The sequence below is a fragment of the Trachypithecus francoisi genome, unplaced genomic scaffold, assembly GCF_009764315.1.
Source record: "Trachypithecus francoisi isolate TF-2019V2 unplaced genomic scaffold, Tfra_2.0 Lachesis_group2, whole genome shotgun sequence".
Classification (NCBI taxonomy): Eukaryota; Metazoa; Chordata; class Mammalia; order Primates; family Cercopithecidae; genus Trachypithecus; species Trachypithecus francoisi.
In genome coordinates this window covers 76,012,174-76,027,116 of record NW_022681465.1, presented here as the reverse complement: position 1 = coordinate 76,027,116, position 14,943 = coordinate 76,012,174, and positions in this window count along the sequence as shown.

The following is a 14,943-nucleotide window of genomic DNA, read 5'->3' as shown; positions in this document are numbered from 1 at the left end:
CCATGCCTGTGTCCTGAATGGTATTGCCTAGGCTTTCTTCTAGGGTTTTTATCCATGGAATACTTTGCAGCCATAAAAAAGGATGAGTTCACGTCCTTTGTAGGGGCATGGATGAAGCTGGAAACCATCATTCTCAGCAAACTATCGCAAGGACAAAAATCCAAACACCACAGGTTCTCACTCATAGGTGGGAACTGAACAATGAGAACACTTGGGCACAGGAAGGGGAACATCACACACTGAAGCCTGTCATGGGGTTGGGGGAATGGGGAAGGAATAGCATTAGGAAACATACCTAATGTAAATGATGAGTTAATGGGTGCAGTACACCAACATAGCACATGTATACATATGTAACAAACCTGCATGTTGTACACATGTGCCCTAGAACTTAAAGTATAATAATAAAAAAAAGGATTCTTCATTTTAATAAAAGATTCATCTCAGAGTTATTTAGAACAGTGAGACTATAATTGCTTTTACCAAAAAGTTTGAACTAGAGACAATTTTTCCAGAACACATCTCCATGAATAAGGACATTTTGCACTTTTGATTGTCATGGTAATCACCCATGGGAAAAAAAAGATAGGAAACTAGTGACTTTTATTTGAAGATTACTACATTGAATAAAAAGTAATTTTGCTAGAAATAAAAATGGACACATGCATGCCTCTTCTCTTCCTATATCTGCAAGTGTCTGGGCAGCATACTGTGGATACCAGAGCATAAGTGAAGCATCACTTCATAATTTACATAATAAAGACATCAACTAGTAAGGAAACAACTGTTTGAAGGTAATTTAATAGAAATGGTGCTTGGGAGGCCGAGGCGGGCGGATCACAAGGTCAGGAGATCAAGACCATCCTGGCTAACACGGTGAAACCCCGTCTCTACTAAAAAATACAAAAAACTAGTCGGGCGAGGTGGCGGGCGCCTGTAGTCCCAGCTACTCGGGAGGCTGAGGCAGGAGAATGGCGTGAACCCGGGAGGCGGAGCTTACAGTGAGCTGAGATCTGGCCAGTGCACTCCAGCTTGGGTGACAGAGCGAGACTCCGTCTCAAAAAAAAAAAAAAAAAAAAGAAATGGTGCTTGAAAATAACTGCTCAATTTTTATAATGTTGTCAATATGGAATATTAAAAACTTTTATGTGTATCTTTTCACAGGGGCCTCAATTTGTTTGATATAATTAGCTTACTTTCTCACTATTAATGAAAAAGGTTTCAGCGTTAAACTGGAGACTACTAAGTTCATCTGATCGGAGTTGTTTAAATTATCAATATATTATTTCTCTTCTTGAGAGAAGTTTTTATGATCCTGTTCATGAAAATTTTAAAACAGTGAAGATTCCAAATGGCTTAACAAATGAGAAAATAACTAAAGAAGATAAAATAGGGCTAGAAGATAGCAGAAGTGGGCATTCAGTCCATTACTCATATATGTTAGGTCAAGACTACCATGTTGCAACTTGTTTTTCATTTCTCCTATGTGTACCATCCTCATTTCCTGCCTTATTTTGGATTAATTTTACTTAAGTATATTGGCTTTTTAATCATACTCATTTGGTTAGATTTTATTATTCCCCAGAGATTACAATATATATTCTTAACTTAAAACAGTCTACAATGGATTTTATCATTTCACAAAATAAGAAGCTGAAAACAATAGAATTCCATTATATCTCCTGCCCTTTGTGCTATTATTGTCACAAATTTTACTTCTACAAATGTTAAAAACGCCAAAATCCACAGTTATTCTTTTCCATGAACAGCTAATGATCTTTAAAAAAATTGTACACGCATTCCCAACTGTTTACCTTTCCCTGTGGCTCTGAATTAGTGCTAATTATTTTGGAATCCCAAAAGACTACCACGATTCACTAGTCAAAATGGAGAGTGACAATTATTACTGTTTTTCTTTTGAATATGTGTCTTTTTACTTCTAGCTAGTTTTAAGATTTTCTTCTTTACCGTATTTTTAACCCTTGATTTTTTAGCAGATTGATTATGGTGCTTCTATATGTGTTTCCCTTTTTGAATCTATTAGTTAATGTCTTACTAATTCTGAAAAATCCTTTAACATTATCTATCTATCTATCTATCTATCTATCTATCTATCTACCTACCTACCTACCTATTATCTATCTATCTATCTATCTATCTATCTATTTTTTTTTCTTTTTCTTTTTTTTGAGACGGAGTCTCACTCTGTCACTCAGACTGGAGTGCAGTGGCGTGATCTCGGCTCACTACAAGCTCTGCCTCCTGGGTTCACGCCATTCTCCTGCCTCAGCCTCCCGAGTAGCTGGGACTACAGGCGCCCGCCACCACGCCTGGCTAATTTTTTGTATTTTTAGTAGAGACGGGGTTTCACCACATTAGCCAGGATGGTCTCGATCTCTTGACCTCACGATCTGCCCGCCTCAGCCTCCCAAAGTGCTGGGATAACAGGTGTGAGCCACCGCGCCCGGCCGATTATTTACATATTTTGTTTGCCTCGTTCCGTTTTTCTCTTTCGATGTGTGTATGCATACATGCATGTGCATATGTATGGGTATGTATTTATAAATACAGTTGTCTTTCCATATTCATGGATTCTGCATCCATGAATTTCTTAAACCAAAGATTGAAAATGTAATTTTTTTTTTTTTTTTTTTTTGAGACGGAGTCTGGCTCTGTCTCCCAGGCTGGAGTGCAGTGGCCTGATCTCAACTCACTGCAGGCTCCACCTCCTGGGTTCACACCATTCTCCTGGCTTAGCTTCCCGAGTAGCTGAGACTACAGGCGCCCACCACCACACCTGGCTAATTTTTTGTATTTTCGGTAGAGACGAGGTTTCACCGTGTTAGCCAGGGTGGTCTGGATCTCCTGACCTGGCGATCTGCTCGCCTTGGCCTCCCAAAGTGCTGGGATTACAGGCGTGAGCCACCACGCCCGGCTGAAAATATATTTTTTTAATTGCATCTGTGCTAAACATATACGGATTTTTTTTTCTTGTCATTATTTCCTAAAGAGTATAACAACGATTTCTATAGCATTTTCAGTATTTTAGATATTATAAATAATTTAGTGATGATTTAAAGTATACGGGAGAATGTGTGTAGGCTATATGCAAATACACAGCATTTTGTAACAGGGACTTAAAGATCTCTAGATTTTGGCATCTGCAAGAGGTCCTGGAACCAATCCTCCACAGATGCTGAGGATCAACTGTGTGTGTAAAATATGTGCGTTTTTATGTATATATACTACATTTTTTTGGTGCTTGTTTGGATAATTTCTATTGACTTATCTGAGTTTACTGATCTTTTCTTCTGCTCTGTTATGTCTGTCATTGACCTTATTATATGAATTATTCATAAGGTATATTATACTTTCCAGTTCCAGAAATTTCCCTTTGTTTACTTCTTAATTTATTTTATTTCTCTGCTGAGATTCACTATCTTTTTTACCTATAATATCTACCTTTTAATATTATTTCTGCAACATATTTATAATAGTTATTTTTAAGTTCTTGTTTTCTAATTCTTGCATCTGGATTTTCTGTGAGTCTACTTCACTGAACAGTTTTTCTCTTCTGATGGATGGTATATTCCTACTTTTGCTTATATGAAAAATTTCGATATTAGATATTGTGTATAAAAAAGTAGAGATTGAAATCAATCAATCTCTACTTAGGAGCTGATCTCTTCTCATTATGAATTAACCTAGGTCAGGATTGGGCTGTATTTAATTTCAGTTCACCACCAGTTACAAATACCCTCGGAGCAGATTTAGGTTACTTCTTCTAGCAAGGCTTGAGTTTTAGGCACTTTGAGACTATACTTACTCAACTTTTCTGCCCAGCCTGCAGTATCCTGTGCCATGGAATACAGCCGGTGGTGTGCTGGTAAATGCTTAATCAAGTGTCCTAAAAAGAAAGTCTGATTTGCAGCGTCTGCTGATGCCTGCAGTGTGAATGCTGTCACCATGTGCAATTGCAGTCTACTGACATGTTACTGAATACAGACTCAGGAAGAGACATACACAATTGGTTCTTATGCACTGGTATGGGCTCCATTAATCACTGGATATTCCTTTTTGCTTTACAGTTCCTACAAGCAGCCACATACTCAGTAAAAAAAAAAAAAAAAAAGAAATCCCTTGGGGAAACAATGGGCAAGGTAAGCTAGTTCTGTGTGGGGCTTCTTCAGTGTCTCATCTATAGCATAGCCCATAGGGTTATTAAATTTTAGCTGGTTTCTTTAGGTTGCAGCAAATTCTCCTGGTGTGTGGTGGGCTTACTTCTCAGTGCCCTGTGACCCCAAGAAATGAAAGAACCTTCCAGACTCTGCCCACGTAGGGATTGTCCCTCTCTGGGTTTTGGTCATTTAGGTGTCTGTGCATCTTTATCTCTCTGATGGATTTTTAAAAATATGGTTTATAGTTTATTCAGTATTTTCTTGGTTAAATTTCTATATTATAGCCAGATTATTTCTTTTTGATGATGACAAACATTATGTTTGTCAGAAATTTTCAGCAAATTGGTCTAATTTTGTTCTGTTTATAGTAATTAAGGGAGGTTATATATGGTTCTGACATTCAACACAAAATGAACATTTAATTTTTCATTCATTCATTCACTATTTATTCATTTTCCAATACATACTGATTGAACCTTGGATCTGTATACTCATTATTAGGAGATCTGTAGAATTTAGTCATGAACTCTTTATTTCACAACTAAGCTTAAACATGCCATGCAGTGAAACAAAATAACCTAACTGAAAGGTAGCATAGGTTTGATAAGCAGTAAGGAACTCTTGTTTAAAATAAATAAAGAAATAAAAATTTATACATGTACATAGTTTAAAGATAAAAATGTTTGTTTACCATACAAGGTCTTGTGTGAAAAACAGTAGATCCCACTGTTACCCTGACTTCCTGATGCTCAGAAACAATTACTTTAAACTTTTTCGTCATTTTTTATTTATTGTAATTTCTCTAAAGAACATGCTTATATTGGTACTTCTTGGTTTTCCACTTTTAGAATTTGTCTATTATCTTCCCACTCAGACAAAGATTTGCTCTTTTCTATTGTTCTGTGTACCACATGTACTAATTTCTTGCATTTTTTTGAGTAACTGTCTTTTTAAAAATCCAGTCTCTTTGTCTTTTAATGAGAGTTTAGTGTATTTATATTTACTATGATAACAAATATATTTGATTTATTTACATCATTTTATTTTGTTCTTTCATTGTTCTACATTTTCTGCTTCTCTGCCCTCCCTCATTTCTTGCCTCTGTTTGGATTAGATATTTCATTTTTCTCATGACAATTTCCCCCTCCTCTGCTAGTTTGAACATTATTAAATCTGTGGCAGAGAAAATGCTGTGTTCAAGTCCTAGCTTACATTCTTATTTCTGGGTGCCCAGAAGCACTGTTTCTTTATCTCTCTTATAGTTATATTGGGAAGTTTCAGGCCCATAAATTGGCAAATAAAATTGTTGTCTACTTTCTAGAAGTTGCTCTAGGTATTTTAGAACAAATAATTTAACAAGTCTGGAATTAATAGCTCTTGCCACCTCAAAAATAATTGAGTAATCTTTGACTGTTCTAATTCCACTCACCTTCGTCCCTGGCCCCCACCAATTTAAATGCTAATTTAACCCAATATTTCAGTTTTTGCTTTCTTTTTGTTTCAACAGGTTAATTTCTATTATTCTTTTCTTATATAGTCAATGTTTGTTTAGATCCCCACATATCTACTCATCATCTTTGTTTTTTTCCCCAAATCTTCTACTTAGTTTGAGGTGATGGTTAATTTTATGTGCCAATTTCACTGGGCCAAAGGTTGCCCAGATATTCGGTCTAAAATTATTCTGGGTGTTTATTTGAGGATCTTTTGAATGAGATTAATATTTAAATTGGCAGACTGAGTAAAGTAGATTGTTCATCCTAATTTTGGTGAACCTCATCCTATCAGTTGAGGGCCTAAATAGAACAAAAAGTCTGACCATTCTCCAAGCAAGAGGGAATGCCTCTTACTAGACTGCTTTTAAACAGACTGATTTTTGTCATGCCTCTGGACTTGAACTGAAACTTCAGTTCTCCCTGGGTTTCATGCCTGTAGGCCTTTGTTCTGGAATGTGACCATTGGCTCTCCTGTTGGTTGTTGGCCTTCATAATTACCTGAGCCAATTCCCCATAATAAATCTCTCTCTCTCTCTCTGGATAGATGGACAGATAAATAGATGGGTAGAGATAGATATGTAGAGAGAGAAAGAGAGAGAGAGAGAGAGAGAGAGAGAGATGATAGATATAAAGAGTGAAGTTTATTTTTAGCTATCAGGCTGACTGGATTAAGATATCGCTATATAGCTGATAAAGCATTATTTCTAGGTGTATCTGTGAGGGTGTTTCCAGAGGATATTGGCACATGAGATGCCATATTGAGTGGGCAAGATCTGCCCTCAGTGTGGGCAGGCACCATCCAGTTGGCTGGCAGCCTGGATAGAATAAAAGGCAGAAGAAGACTGGGTACAGTGGCTCATGCCTATAATCCCAGCACTTTGGGAGGCTGGGGTGGGTGGATCACTTGAGATCAGGAGTTTGAGACCAGCCTGGCCAACACAGTGAAACCCTGCCTCTACTAAAAATACAAAAATTAGCTGGGCATTGTGGTGTGCACCTGTAATCCCAGCTACTGGGGAGGCTGAGGTCTTGGGATCATTTGAATGCCAGAGGCAGAGGTTGTAGTGAGCTGAGATCACGCCACTGCACTCTAGTCTAGGTGACAGAGGGAGACTCCATCTCAAAACAAACAAACAAAGCAAAATAAAACACTAAAAGGCAGAGGAAATGAAGCTTTTTTCTCCTGCCCTCGGTTATCAGAACATCATTCCCTCTGGCCTTTTGGACTCCAAGACATGTACTGGTAGCCCCCTGGGTTCACGGTCCCTCAGCCTCAGGCTGAAAGTTATACCACTGACTTATCTAGTTCTGTGGCTTTTGGACTTGGACTGAACCACACTACTGACATCCCTGGATATTCAGCTTGTAGATGGCCTGTCCAGGGATTTCTCAGTCTCCAGAACTGCATGAGCCAATTATCCGAATAAATCTCCTATTATCTATCTGTCTGTCTATCTATCTATCTATCTATCTATCTATCTATTTTTTTATTTATCTATCTATATCTTCTTTTTATCTCCTATGGGTTCTATCTCCCTTAACATTCCTGACTAATACACACACACAAACACCACACACTATTGATTCTGTTTTTCCGGAAAATCCCTGAGTAATACACATAGGATTGTTTTTTTCTGACTGAAATACACATATTAAGCTTTTTTTTAGAGATTGTCTATTTGCAGTAAACACTCTCAATTATTTTAATTGAATATACCTTATGTATTCTAATTTTTGAAAGATAATGTCACTCTAATTCAGGAGAAATAGTATCACTTGAAAGATAATTTCAATATAGACTTATAGGTGCCTAAAACAGCCTACTCAAGCCTCAGCAATGGTGGACACCCCTCTCTCCACTAAGCTCCAGCATCTCAGGTCGTTCTCAGATTGCTGCATTAGCAGAGAGAATTTCAAGCCAATGGATCATAGCTTGCTGGACTCTGTGGGCATAGGACCCACCAAGACAAGCACTGAAGGGAATCTCCTGGTCTACCAGTTGAAGAGACAGTGGGAAAAGTGCAGTATCTGGGCAGGAGTGTACGTTCCTCCCAGTACAATCTCTCATGGCTTCCCTTGGCTAGGAAAGGGAAATTCCCTGATTCTTTGTGCTTCCTGGGTGAGGTGATGCCCCGCCCTGCTTCAGCTCACCCACTGTGGGCTGCACCTACTGTACAACCAGTCACAATGAGATGAATCAGACATTTCAGTTGAAAATGCAGAAATCACCCATCTTCTGCATTGATCTCGCGGGGAGCTGCAGACCACAGCTCTTCCTATTTGGCCATCTTGCCAGAATCCTAAATTTTCAAACTTCTAAAAGATATGATTTTATCATCTTCTGGCTTCTGTTATTGCTTGTTATGAAGTCAGCTGTTACACTAATTATCATTTCCCCTTTAGATCATCTCTCTTTATGATTGCCTGTTAGTGATGTTCTGTGGTTTGTTCATGATGTTTCTTGGCATGGATGTTTTTATGTGCTTGGGATTTTTTTTTTTTTTTTTTTGCTTTAATGTTTTTCAACAATTCTAGAAAAGTCTACGGTGTTGCACCTTCAGCTATTACCTTCTCTCCACTTCTAAATTGTCTTCTTCTGGTATCATAATTAGATATGTTGATCTACTTATTTTATCTTCTACGTCCCTTAACTTCTCTTTCATGTTTTCTATCTTTTGGTCTCTATAGTTGCATTATAAACAACTTTAAGTTTTTAATTCTATAATTCTTTTTTTAGCTATATTTAATTGGCTGTTATCTCTTACATTTTGTTTTAAATTCATATTATTATATTCTTTACTTCCTGAATTTCTATTTGGTTGTTTGTCTTTATATGATCACTTGTATCTTGCTCATATTTTCAAGTCAATTTTTGTGTCTTAAACCATATTAGATGTAACTGTCAGATGGTTGATAATTTCAGGAATTTAAGTGTTTCCTAGGTGGCATCTGATGCCTGTTGTTTGTGATTTTTGGCTGTAAACACATGACCCTTGGAACACAGTCATCAAAAATTCTTGGGGAACTTAGTTTGATTTCATTTCTTTGGAACAAAGTTTCAATTGCTTCTGCTAGATATCTTTGGTCACATTAAATTAAATTTCTAACTTAAGGGCATTTCCCCTACCTTTCAGAGACCCCACCCGACAGGTTGAATATGGAGACAAAAACTTGTGAGGATAGTCTTTGTATTCATCAATTTTCAGGGAAGATTCTATCCATTTCAACCACAAGATAAAGGTAGGCAAGTTTCCTTGCTGTCTTTTTCTGCACAGAGAGCTTATTTCTTGTTTATGCTGTATAGATTGTATAATCCTATAGCACTCCAGTTTTATGTCTAGTTCTCTTATTCGAATGTTCTAAGCCTTGAGTAGACCCTAGGCTTTATTTTCTTTATCCACGATCTTATTATCCTTCAAAACAGAAGTGTGTCAGCAGATACCATCAGGCTTTGGCATGCACCAACATCCAGAGTTTCTACCTTCAGTTAATTTTTTGACGTGCTAGTTCAGGGACTTGTTTAAAATTGTTTTTAAAATACTTTCCTCAGCTATTACATTTGTTTTAATATGTGTTTAGGGCATATCGTTTGATCTCTGCCAGATGCCAGGTGAATGATGATAGAAATCTCTCAATAAAGCTGATCATAAAGCACATCATTTGCCATGACCAAGTGCACTTTGCAAAATCAATTTCTTTAATCAAAAGATGGGAAGTTTTTATTGCCAATGATATTTAGATTCAGCAGAATAAATACTTAGAGAACGTATTTCTGACAGTGATTGGAAGGACCCTTTGACAAATTATAACAGAGAAGTATGTTATTTCTGTGTTTATGTGGCCAGAAAATGAACTTTTTCACTGTTAAAATTATTAACTAATACATTTAGTCTTTTTAACAATTGCTAGATAAATGAAGTACACATTAATTTTGTAAAGACAATAATTATGATGCTGTTTCTGATGTCTATGTGAGCTTATTTAGGTCTTTAATATTTTGAACCTATTGACTACATATTTTTATGGCATATTTCAGCTTTGTAAGTAACTGGAGTCAGAGTTATACGATGCAAGTGACAAATAATTATTTCATAGTTAAAATGATGAATATAGTAAATTCAGGCTGTTTAGGGTCTTTAATTGGTACTAGAGACTCCCAAATGTGGATAAAGTCACCAGAATGAATCTCAGGGGATCTGGATCTGTCTCGGATCTGTTATGGAAGTAAATTGCCTTACCTTTCAAGATCCCAGCTGTAAAATATCAACACTGTACTTTTTCTAAAAGGTTAAATCTTTCACAGAAATAAAAGTTTCAGTTACATTAAAATTTACATTGTGCGTGTGTAACCTAAGAGAAAAATTAATAAAGAAAAATATTATAAACCTACCATGAAGTAATTAAAGTTTCTACTATTTCAATCAAGGTTTTTTCTCTAGCCTTTCTGATTGAAATAAACATTTTCCTGTCAAGTTGGTTTGTTTAATCTTGATAAGTCTTATTTGCTGTTAAGGACAAAACAGGCCAGGCATAGTAGCTCATGCCTGTAATCCTACCACTTTTGAAGGCTGAGGCGGATGGATCACTTGAGGTCAGGAGTTCAAGACCAGCTTGGTCAACAAGGTAAAATCCCATTTCTACTAAAAATACAAAAAAAATTAGCCGGGGGCATGGTAATGTACCTGTAATTCCAGCTACCCAGAAGTCTGAGGCAGGAGAACTGCTTGAACCTGGAGGCAGAGGTTGCAGTGAGCCAAGATCATACTACTGCCCTCCAGCCTGGGTAACAGAGTGAGACGCCATCTCAAAAAACAAAAACAAAAACAAAACACATTTTTTTAAAATTAAAAAATAAATTTGTCTGGAGGAAGGGAGATAGCTACAGAAGGCATGATTTTCTTGTATGTGGTAACACAAAGCTAAAAAATGTTAATACAGTGACTATTTAGCTTTGGGTTAAAAAATATCTTGCTTGACTAATGATGAGTTAAATCCATCAGTATAAAATCTATAGGAAATAAATAAAAATTACTATGTTTAGGTTCAATAATTCAACCTCATAAGTATATTTTTAGGACAACTGAACCTGAAATGATTAAGACAGAAAGAGAAGGATTTTTAAGCGACAAAGTTATTTGCTTTTTAAAGACAATAATGGAACATAGTCTAATGATCTGATTAAAGGTTGGGATTCAGATCATGGGACACTGGTCCCTTTTTTCCTCCGTACAGTTCCTGTCATGGCTGACTTGCTCTATTCCATTCTGATTACTAAATTATTAGAGGTTCATTTACTTCTCACAAAGAAGTGAAACATGGTACTGGGATTGAGCAAACATGTCCCATTAAAATGATTAGTAAATCTTCGAATATTTAGCCAAGAGTAGCAAACAGATTCACTTACTTCTTCTCATTTCTTTCACATCTTATTGTTGTTGAATTGTCACAAAAGTGAGTTATTTGTACTCTCTTTTCCATATATCCTAACTCCATTGGCCATTGCATCTGGTCTCATGGCTTCAAATACCATCTGTATACTGGCAACTACCACATGTCTATCTCTATTCCTGGCCTCTCCCAGGAACTCTAGAGTCTCATATTCAACTATTTGCTTGACATTTTCATATGGATGCATAATAGATGTTTCGAACATAATAATAAAACTCCCTTTATTTGACTGCCTTCATCCCCTATCTCCAAACCTGCTTCTTGTGCATTCTTCCCCATATAAATTAGTGACAACTAATCCTTCATCTGCTCAGATCAAAACTACTGAAGTCACGCTTGACTCCACTGCTTCTCTCTGATCACTGCAGAAGGGACATGATGCATGGCAAATTTGTGGGAAGAAGAGGGAAGGTAGGCATATATAAAGGAGGACCCAGTCTTATTTTAGTGTATGTATAGGAAGTCTTAGAAAGTGCATGATAGGAGGAGACATTTGACAGTGAAGACTCCTCGCTAGATGTGCCTTTCAAGGAGAGTCCTGCAGTTCTGGACACTTGCTGCTCATGTCAGGTCTGTGGTTGAGGGAGAGAAGGACATGATAAAAATTACATTGTAAAATGGGTAGCCTCCTCTAGGAATTGTTGGTTCAAGATGTTTGAGAGTCTGACTCTATGAAATACCCTGTAGTATTGGCAACTATGAGGCACACAGTGATGTCTGTTTTTCGTGACACTGAGAACAAAGCCGTTAATGATGGCTTCACGCACAGTTTGCAATGCAAAACCCAACACCTGTGACTGTTTAGTCTTCTGTTATTATGGAAGTAATTATACTATTCATGGAACACAATAATCTGCAATATTTCTCAGAGGAAAAAACAAATTTTGCCTCTCTCGGTTTAATTTCCAGAGCAAAATGCAACATCTTTACTGCTTTACAGGAAAAAACAAAATAAAATAAAAAACACACTGACAACTAAGATGAGCAGAAGATGGCTATGTGTCTCATTAAATATATTTAGTTTTAATTTTCCCTCTCATTTGTCTGTTGTATAGATACAGTGTGTTTTAACAACTAGCATTTAATCTACTATAATTATTCATTGTTCCATGCATAGAAAGTTCTTTCATTTCCCATATACTGACAGTGCCCTTGCATGAATATGCTATAATCTATGGAACAAAATTGGATATTCATTTACCCTGAGATTTACTATTAGGGCCCACTGAAATACAGGATGTGCCAAAGTTTACTTGAGTCTAATATAAATGTGACTATGGCTAAATATGAAGCAAACAATGACAGGTGCAAAAATTCTTTTGTTACTTATTATATCAAAAGCACTTAGTACCTTATATATATTGTCTCATTAATCCTCAAAAATAACCTCAAGGATAAAGTAATGTTTCTCTTTTGTACCTAAGGACAATGAGTTTTGTGGAAGTTTCAATAATTTGTTTGAGGACACACCACTAATAAATGGCAGAGTCTAAAGTTTAAACCCATCTTTTCACTTTTCTTCAAAGTCCTTAGTTACTACACTGTGATGCTTCTCCTCCCACAAAAAGGAAAGAATAAAACAAAAAATACTGTCATAAAGAATCATAAAGAAGGCTGACTTGCCTTCCTTTTTAGGAGGCTGGAAAACATCCAGGGTGAGGGTAGACAGATAGAGGAGGTCTGAGAAGACAAAGAGTTGAGACATCTGTGACTTTTACTTGAATGTTAGCAGGCTTGTGGCCATGGCCTTAATGAAAGTGAAAAAGAGAAAATGGAAAGATGGAGGCATTTAAATGAAAACACATTCCCAGAATATTGCTTGGGACAAAGATGTTTTGCTATGGTCTTCATGGACAAGGTTGGTTCACTACCATTCCAGCAGACTCATCAGCAAGGCTAGTGGAAGAACAAAGGCAATGATGTTTCAACAGGTCAACTTAAAACAAGGGCTAGAACCCAAGTAGATTTATAGCTAGGAAGAAGTGGGGTGGGTGGACTGACCACATAATAACCTAGGTATACTGCGTGGAATACATGTTTGTCCCAGTTCTAATTAAGGATCTGATTGAAATAATTGGCTTTCAGATATTTTAAGTTTGGTTGGACGGAAATGGAAATTCCCAAAGTTTTGCCATTAATTAACACGGCAAAGTACTTTGAGAACATAGCTTCTCTCTGGCTTTTAAGGTCAAAATTCTTCTTGCCTTATTATTGCCAAAAGAGTCCATTAGGTAAGGGAAAATAGCAAAAGTAATAGGAGGTCATTGCTATATTAATTGTGATTTTTCTAATAATTTGTTTAAAAATAAATATAAGTAACTGGCAAAATAAAAAAAGAGTTCGTGTCTGTCTGCCTGGTGTAAATAATACATTGTATTGTTTCTGTGGGTTGTGAATAAACAGTGCAGTACCTTTTCAGTACTAATGTTTAAGGAACTGCATAAGAGCCCATAATGCCAAGATATAAAAGCTTACACCAGAAAAACCTTTATTTAAATTTTATAATGATTAGGAATCATTCATTCAAAACCAAGACAAAGGCAGGCTTTGCCATCCTCACTGTCATTCTTGTGGAAGTGAAAATTGCTTCCTAAATTAAACAAAGTAGTTTATTTGCAGAGACATATTGAAACCAAACACATAAATAAGGAACAAATGCTTTAATGATGTTTCTTTGTTTTTGGAAGTTGGAAATTGTATTAGTTTAGTAGGGCTCATGTAACATATTACCAGAAACTTGGTGCCTTCCAATGATGGAAATTTATTCTCTCACAGTTTTGAAATCAAGTTATTGGCAGGGCCATGCTTTCTCTGGAGGCTCTAAGGGAGGATTCTCCCTTGCCCTTCTCCTACCTTCTAGTGGCTGCTGACAATTCTTGGTGTTCCTTGGCTTTTAGATGAAATCAGTCTCTGCCTTGACTGTCATATGGCCATCTCTTTATATGCCTCTGTCTTTGTGTCCCAGTTTCCATTCTGTCATGAGAATACTCATCATTACATTAGGGCCCACCTTAACACAGTACGACCTCACCTTAACATGATTCATCTGCAGAGACCCTATTTCCAAAAAATGTCATATTCATAGATACCAAAGATTATGACTTCAGCATATGTTTTGGTGGACACAATTCAACCCAGTACAGAAATTCAGTAGAAATATTATACTATTAGTTATTTACATAATTCTGTGGTCTAGATCCCAAAAGTATGACTCTGCTTTTTGTGTATTTCCATTCTCATCAGTTTTTTCTCTCAGGTACCCTGAAACAAGTGTCCCCTCATCCTCTAGTTTTTACAAAGTAAAAACAAAGAATCAGAGAAATCTTGGACCAAGAGCAGCATATAGCATTTGGGGCCTAGAGTGTAGTCAAAAACACAGAAATCTTAACAGTTATTTTAACAGAGAGAATTTAAGGAATTCGGAGCTGAAAAGGCAAAAAAAAAGAAGCATGGAGGTGACCCAGATCTAGTAAATGCCAGAGGAACAAAGTGAAGTGGTTGGAACAGGTACTTGGGAAAGGGGCTTAACAGAGCTGGGACTCAGACTCCTGTTGGAGGTAACATGCGGCCGTCAGTACTGGTGTCTCTAAAGGGTACAATGAGGTTAGTTACATGAGTGTGGAAAAATTGGAAGCCAGATCCACTGCCACTGCTCAGATGAACTGCTTTGCTGTGGTGAACCTGGTGGGAGCAGCCAGCACATAGCAAGGAACACATGTCTTTTCCTTCTGCCTACCCTCAGCATCCCTTCTGTGTACCCTCTTTAGGTAGAGCTGAACTGGGAGACATCCAACAAAGGGGAGACAATGGGTGAAAGAGTCCAA